Source organism: Marmota flaviventris, chromosome 1 (genome assembly GCF_047511675.1).
Source record: "Marmota flaviventris isolate mMarFla1 chromosome 1, mMarFla1.hap1, whole genome shotgun sequence".
Classification (NCBI taxonomy): Eukaryota; Metazoa; Chordata; class Mammalia; order Rodentia; family Sciuridae; genus Marmota; species Marmota flaviventris.
The window spans coordinates 67,563,179-67,571,521 of NC_092498.1; the positions used below are offsets into that span (position 1 = coordinate 67,563,179).

At 36.1% G+C, this 8,343-nt stretch overlaps 1 pseudogene; it reads right to left on the bottom strand.

Moving 5' to 3' along the window:
• Positions 1-6,871: 6,871 nt before the first annotated feature.
• On the bottom strand, positions 6,872-7,644 carry LOC114106870 (ubiquitin recognition factor in ER-associated degradation protein 1 pseudogene; annotated as a pseudogene).
• Between the last annotated feature and the right edge of the window lie 699 nt (positions 7,645-8,343).

Below are 8,343 nucleotides of genomic sequence, written 5' to 3' on the forward strand. Positions count from 1 at the left end.
CCTTTCCAGTATGTGCAAGGTGGAAGTGCCACCCTCATTAACAACAGAACACAAAACAAACAAAACAAATACATCAGTTTCTGCAATTGTCATTAAAAAATCACTTTTGTTAAAAAAAAAAAAAAAAAAAAATCTCTGTAATCCCAGTAGCTCAGGAGGCTGGGGCAGGAGGATTGGGAGTTTAAAGAGCTTCAGAAACTTAGCAAGGCTCTAAGCAACTTTGCAAGACCCTGTGTTTAAATAAAATATAAAAAAAGGCTGGAGATGTGGCTCCATAGTTGAACACCCTGGGTTCAATTCCTGGTATCACAAAAATAAATAAATATTTTTTCAGGAATTCAAACATTATAGAATAAAGTAAAGCTAGCACAAAATAAAGGGGAAAAGAGGAGATCTAATGAAAATAGAAGGGAGTATGAGAAAGGAATGGAGGTAGATGGATGAGGGATTAGAAAAGGGAGGTTGTGTGGATAGATTTTATACAAGAACTTAAGAACAGCACAGATTTTTGTTGTTTCTTGTTATTTGGGTTTATTTGTTATATTTAATTGCAACCTCCTTAATCAGTTCCCCCTGTCCTGTTTCTGCTCTGGATTGCACAGGGCTTATAAATGGTTCCCACACTGGTAACCCCAGTTCCCACTGAACTATTCACCCATGGACCAAGTGATTTCAGTTGATTTTTTAATTTAACCTCTTCCCCCACTGACTCTGGGTCCATTAAGATCAGTCTCCCTCTCTACTCTAAGCCCATTTTTGTTTTGCTTTCCTCTTTCTCTGCATACATTCCGAGTCCCCATATCAGCTGCCACCACTGCCAGACAAGCTAATGCACCTCTAACATTTTATTTCGTATATTAAGTTCACATTTTCAACTTTCTGTTTCTCTGTAATTTCTTTTACTGTCGATTATTGAATTTCTGTGAGTTCTCTTAATTACCTGTTTTGCTGAGGAGTAGTCTTCTAGTCTTCTTGTTTATTCCATCTGAAGTTAAAGAACTTCTGGGAAGTGCATCCTTCCTGCAATCCACCATCTTCCCTTCACCCCATAGTGAGTATTAATAGCACTGCTACCTTTTATCCTGGGAACAGTGTGTTTTAGTGAGCTTTTTTCTTCTGTGATCAAAAGACCTGACAAAAACAACATAGAGGCTCACAGTTTCAGAGACCTCTTTTCATAGACAGATAACTCCATTGTTCTGGGCCCAAGTGAGGCAGAAAATCAAGGCAGAGGACATGGCAGAGAAAGCAGTTCAGAAAATAGCAAAAAGGAAGCAAGAGAACTCTGATCACCAGAGACAAAATATATACTCCAATGGCACCCCTCACCTACTTCATCTAGCCACACCCTGCCTGCCTATAATTACCACCTAGTTAATCCATTCAAGTGGATTAATGCACTAACTACTTCAAGGCTTTTATAACCCAGTTATTTCGCCTCTAAACTTTCTTATATTGTCTCACACATGAGCTTTAAGGGGACACCACATATCTAAACCATATATTGAGTAAGAATAATATTGCTAATTTTTTTCTGTTAATTTTCTTGGACATTAACAGGAAGAAATGATGCTGTGAAACTGAAATGAATCTTCAAACACACTAATTGAACAACAAATAAAATACACAAAGTTCCCATAGGGAGGGGCCTATTTTGATGTATTTTTCTGAATCTTTATTGATACTTCACAAATTAACATGACTTTATCTATTTTGTAATCAAACTCTCCCTACAGACAAAAGCCCTACCATTTGTATGTACCTGAAATCCTACCTAACCAATAATATTAATAAAAACTTAGGACTCTATAAAAGTAGTCCTGATGGAAAATCCAGTTTTAGTGCCTTAGTGTATTATGTGACTGCTATCACTCATGTCTCAGTACAGCAAAGTTTAATTGAAACAAGCTTCTATTCCTGGACTGCATTCTCATTCCAGATCACATGCTTATGACAGATGGTAAATTGAAATTATTAAGAGTCTAGCAGTTAAACAACAACTTTACAAAGAACTAGTGATATTGGTGATACATGTGTTTGAGAATGAGATCAACAGATTCCAACTATACTTCCCAAACTACGTACTGACATAATCTTTCAAGGGATGGAGCTCATAGGATAGCTGTACATATTTTAAAATTTCAAGGAGAAAACAACACTCAACACCTGACAATGAGTTTACTTACTCACTTGAGGCATTTCACAATTTCAGTGTCATATTGAGCTACATTCCTTTTGATGACATCATACCTTGCAAATCTGTGTTTCCTGTGGTTTCCTGATAGAAAGCAAAATACCTTGTGAAAATCAACACAGAGAAGGAAGTGAGTGTGTGAGTGCTTGATTTAAGGGCTGGAGGAGCCGTAAGTACAGTGCCAAACAGGTGCATACATCCAAATTACAGTTATTTCAGTATGAACTGAAAATATTATTTTGATCTTTCAATTTATGTGTTTTTTTTTTTTTCAGAAAACCTACTAAGTTGTTAGAACATAAATATATGTTAAGTTTTTTGGAGTTAACAACTAAATAAATGGAACTGTTAGACATTACTTTTGGCCTAGAGAGTGCAAAGAAAAAATTACAAAAACACTAAACTGAAGACATTTTCAGGTAGATGAATGAAGTTGGAGGATATCATGCTAAGCAAAGTAAGCCAACTCCAAAGCACCAAAGGCCGAATGTTCCCTCTGCTAAATGGGACTCATAATAAGGAGGGCGGGGATGGGATAAATTGAGGAAATTTGAGAAGGGAGAAGGGACACAAATTGGAAAGACAGTGGAATGAATCTGACTTAACTTTCCTATGTACATACATAAAAACACCTAAGTGAATCTCCAATCATGTACAATCACAGACTGGGATTCTAATTACAATAAGATGTACTCCATGTTTGTAAAAATACGTCGAAATATCTATAAAAGCAATATCAATGAGTATAAAATCAATGTGAATATCAATTTCAAACCTGTAGTCAAGGTTTTGTTGGAGATAGACACAATGATAAATATGATGTTCTATACTTACCTGTTTTTTTCCCTTGCCTTTACATATTTATTTACTTACTTTTAGTTGGCAATTAAGCTTGTGTTTACCATGTACAACATATTGTTTTGAGGTATGTATACATAGTGGAGTGTTGTCTAAATCCAGCTAATTAGGATAGTTATTTGACTTCCCAGTTATTTTTGTGGAGTGAACATCTTACATTCATTCTCTTAACATTTTAAAAGAACACATATATTTACTACAGTCCTCATTTCCTACAGACAAATCTCCTGAACTTGTTCCTCCCCACTAATTGAATTTTGAACCTTTTGTTCAACATCTTACCAATCTCCACCCCAAACATTTAAGCTCTTGGAAAAGACAACTCTACTTTCTATTTCTATAAAATCAACTATTTTTAGGTTCTATGTATGAGTGAGATCATCTTTCTGTGCCTGACTTATCTCACTTAACATAGTGCCTGCCAGAGTCAATCATGTAATCACGAATATGATTTTGCACATTTACTCTTGCATTTATTGTTTGACTCAACAATTTTCCTTTTTGTATGAGTTCCTAATGAATAGAGGTGATCTTCATTTTTTGTGAAAATAACTTTCAGTAAGAATCCAAAGGACAATGTGAGTAAAAGAATAATATGAATGTGACTCTTTCCTGTGGGGGAGAAATTCTGCAGATTATTCCTGAGAAATGTAATGAGTGTCACACTGGCATTGGAATGTTCCATCATTAGTATAACAATTAATAAAAGATTAGAGAGATGAATTAGCTAAAAACATGAAAAATGGTCATTATGTTATAGTAATATTATTACTATGTTTTTTCCCAAAGCATTATAATAAGCAGGTTGCATGATATAAATTGCATCTAAAAATATTTTAGTCCTTCTTAAAGCAGTGAATTCCTTGTGCTCCTTATCCTCCTTCTGAAAAATACATGCAATTAAATATAAGTTTAATGGGGAGAGAATGGCTTTTGGAATTAGACCCAGAATTAAATCATATTCCCATGGAGTATAACCTTGGGAAATATATTTACCTTGATGATGATTATTTTTGGGGTGGTGGGGGGTACGGGAGATTGATCTCGGGGGCACTCAACCAACTGAGTCACATTCCCAGCTCTATTTTGTATTTTGTTTAGAGACAAGGTCTCACTGAGTTACTTAGCATCTTGCTTTTGCAGAGGCTGGCTTGGAACTCATCATCCTCCTGCCTTAGCCTTCTAAGATTAAAGGTGTGCACCACCATGCCCAGCCTTGATGATGATTTTAACTTAACAAATGTGGGTACAAAATTATTCTCTCAGAATTTGTGTATGGATTAATTCAGATAATATAGGTGTATTTTCAGCCTAATGTATTTCTCTTATTTCCCATGCATTTATGCAGTAGATCTGTGAGCTTCCTCAATATTCATAACGTGCTGAAACCTGAAAGTCTTCAATTATTAGATTGCTACTAATTTTAGTACTTACTCATTAACCATGTATAATACATACTACAATTACTATTAACATGTTCCTATTTCTGTTATTACTGGTAGTGGTACAACTATGTCCTTCTCCAGAATGCTCCATTCTCAGTAAATTGTTTAGTGATACTTCATTTTATGTTTGGCAATATTCATTGTGAAAGTAATTATTGAGTGGATATACATGAAGATAAAAGTTGGCACTATTTAAGTTTTTAGACACTATTTAAGTTTTTGCAAAGTTCAACAGGATGTTTGTGAGATAAGTTGCTCTTAAATGAAAAGCCTGTGTTTCAAATGTGTTTGCTTAAATGAGTTTAATGCATCACTGCTGCTGATCTCCTGTGCGAAAGTGGAAGCTCCCAATGAGAACAGAATAAGGAAAGGGCATTCTATGTGTCTGCAAAGGCAGCCAGAATAATTTAGGAAGGGTTCTCTACCCACTGGGAGAGTTCATACACTCATCACTTTCTTTTAGTCTGATATACGGGCAGTTCCTCCTAATTCTCTTTTTCTTGGCTCCCTCAACTGATTACTTTGCCAGAAATAAGGCCACAACTCAGCATTGCCAGATGGGCCATGCTCCACAGGCTCTCAGAGAAGGCCTGAGGCCTGTTTGTGATACACGTCATGTCTGAGGTGAGGCAGAGATTTCCCTGGGCTTTCTTTCGCAAAAGGAGTAAAGTCTGCAGTGGTATTCGGCAGTTATTTGAAGTAGAAAAAATATATAGTTCTTTCCATGATGTTAGATGAAAGGGTACAATGCTATGTCTGAAAATAAATTATGGGTAATGGAAGAAATAAAAATGTATGTAAAGATGTAGTATGGAAACCATTTCCTAATTCAAAGAATAGTATATACCCAAAACTCTGATGTTTGAAAGGAGGTAGGTCCTAAACCTGGCCTCATCTATTGACTGATTTTGTAATTGAAAACTTATTAACACATTGAACCTGACATTGATTAATGAATTGAGTCCAGGCTTTTTGTGATCAGGTAAGGTTGGGAAATGTAATATGAACTTTTTGGTACTATTTTGGCTGTATTATATTAGACATACTGAAATAACTTTCTACATTTCAAGATCAATTTAATTCATTAGGCATTATGAGCTTTTCTACTAACATTTTCCCTGACATTTTTAAACTCAAGAGCATTTATACAACCCAGTTCTCTAAACTAGGATTTGAAATATAGTGATTGTGATACCTCTGGCCCCTGGGGAAACTTTGCACATCTTACCCTCTCAAAACTCATAAGGTATAGAGATAAGACGAGTAGTTAGGAACTAAAAGCAATGAAATAATTTTGTATCTGAAATCCATACAAAACATTTCAAAATGATTGTTGATGCTTCAAAATCTTGAACTGTAACTGAGATCACAAAAGAACTGTCCAGAGATTACTTCTCAGTGGTGAATTTCTTATGTGGGTGGAAAGCATGCAAAGTATACTGTTAAAGAATCTGGAAATGTCACTGTGATAAAATAAAATGGTTTAAAACAGAATATTAAATGTAAGTTCTTTGAAGATAGAGATCATTTGTTACTTACATATGCATGCATAGCACATAGCAAAATCCCTGATCAATTTCAGACACTCAAACCATGTTTATTGCATTTAACTAAATTGAATCACACCACTGTACCATAGGGTAAAAGGAATACTAGTTTGGAAATCTAGGGCAGTAGCTTTTAAAGTAGGGTGTGTAAGAGTTCCCCAAAGAGCTTAATAAAATGCAGTATTTTTTCCTCTTTTTTTTTTTTTTTTTGGCTTCATCATGGAGTTGTTTTATTATAGAACAGGTCAACTAATGAACCAGTTATTTCCACAAGAAATCATCATAGAGGTTTCCTTCATAGGTGTGGTACTTTTGAAAAAACTCAATATGTAAAACAAAAATAAAAACACCCTTTCTCAAATACTTAAATTGCAACCATAGGAGTGGGAGAGCCAGTACTTACAGAGCACATATCTATTTAAATCATGTTTTCCTAAGCCAGATACAATGCCTATGCAACAGACCTTGGAAAAGTAAAAATGAAGAGAAAGAACACCTTAAGTTAGAGCAATTCAATTCCTCCACTGGTTTTGTAAGAAATGAGGAAACTCTGTTGTGCTGAGGCAGAGTGGGAGAGCCCTTGAGCTGCAAGCATGAAGTAGTGAGGAGGTGGCTGACTGTGGAACCTCAGAGACAGCTCTTACTCTTTCCCAAAATCAAGCACACAATCACAAAGTCCTGCTGCTTCACATCCAAGTCAAACTTGATAATTCTTAGGTAATGCTAAACAAACCTTAAATAATAGCATTCTCTGATGATAGTCTCATCATTGTCAGAGCCAGTAACTAAAAGCCAATATGTTGCAATTGATTTTTTTATTTTCCAGTCAACAGTCCCAACTTATAGTTTTCTTCTCTTTTTACGCAAGGACTGTCTTTCTCCAGAGAAAGCAACAAATCTGCCTCCAGCTTCATCCTCTTCAACCTTTTTAAACAATGGACATGAATTTCTGATGAAAGTTATTTTACCAAGTTTAAATTCATAATTGGGAATTCCTCTTTTAATTTCTCCAGGCTTGATTGGGGAGGGACTGGGCTCTTCCCCTTTCTTCTTTCCATCTAGTCTATTCCCAGAGCCAGAAAAGGCACTGGAAGCCCAACTCTCCTGCATTGCCACTGTGGTCAGCTTCGCCTTCTGTTGACTCCTCATGCTGGACTTGTCTTTCAGGTTCCTTATAGCCTAAGGGAGCATCAAAGTCCACATTGATGTCACACTCAATGATGGACACAGCTTTGTCAGGTTTTGTCTCCTGTCACCCATAGTTCATAGATCTTATTGTAATTGATGGCAATCACATCCCCAGTGGTCAGACAGGCAAAGTTTCTTAATGCATTTTCTAACACTGCTTTGGAGTTGGTGATATCCAGGAAGTCTGGGCTCTGAGGCTGGAATTTGGAGTATGTAGCCATTTGAAGGTTGACACTTTCCACCTGCACCAAGCCCCCTTCTTCCAACAGCAAATTCTGCATCATTGAGTTGATTGAGGGCTGAGGGTGGCATAATTACTGTCATTAGGCCCTGCTAGCATGGACATGGAGAAGCAGCGGTATTGTATTGAGAAGCAGTTCTGGAAGACCCAGGGAATCGGGTGGTCGAACATGTTGAAAGAGAACCTGAAATAAATTCTTTGTAGACGCAGCTTTTCTCAGAAAACGTTAAGAACTTGGAAAACTCTTCTTTACAGAAGCAGCTGCCGCTGCCGCTGCCTTACTGAAACCCAGACACCCCCTTCCTCTTTCTTATTTTCTATTTTTTCTACACATGATAGTGCAAGAAAAGACACATTCATATTGTCTCTAGAATAATCAATAGTGCAGATAAAAACTACAAATAATTATAAGGAAAAAAAAAAAACAGAAAAAAAGAAACTCCGTAAAGAAAGATCTTAGGCATTGAGAAGAAATTAGGCCATTTCTCCTAGGAGCCAAAACAAATGTGTAATTTTCATATCAATATTATTTAGATTTGAATATAAGACATTCCTAAAGATGAAAAAGAGGAAACTGTTGAGTAAGCCCTCATATAACCAGTAATGGAACTTTTAGTTTTCTGGACATTTCATCTTAGTTCAAAATATTGGTATAAAATAAGTCTCTGTCCCTGTTGTTGGTCAATTTGTTCATTTTAATTCCTTCTTAGAAATCTTCCTTTTCAACGCACATGTGGAGCCAAACTCAGTTAATAATTGGAACAAAATACAAGGAAGGCAAGAGGTAACAGAAAAAGATAGTAGAGATTAATAGCACAACTTTCATTATCATAGTTCCCTCGAAGAAACACTTATGACACTTAGATTTTT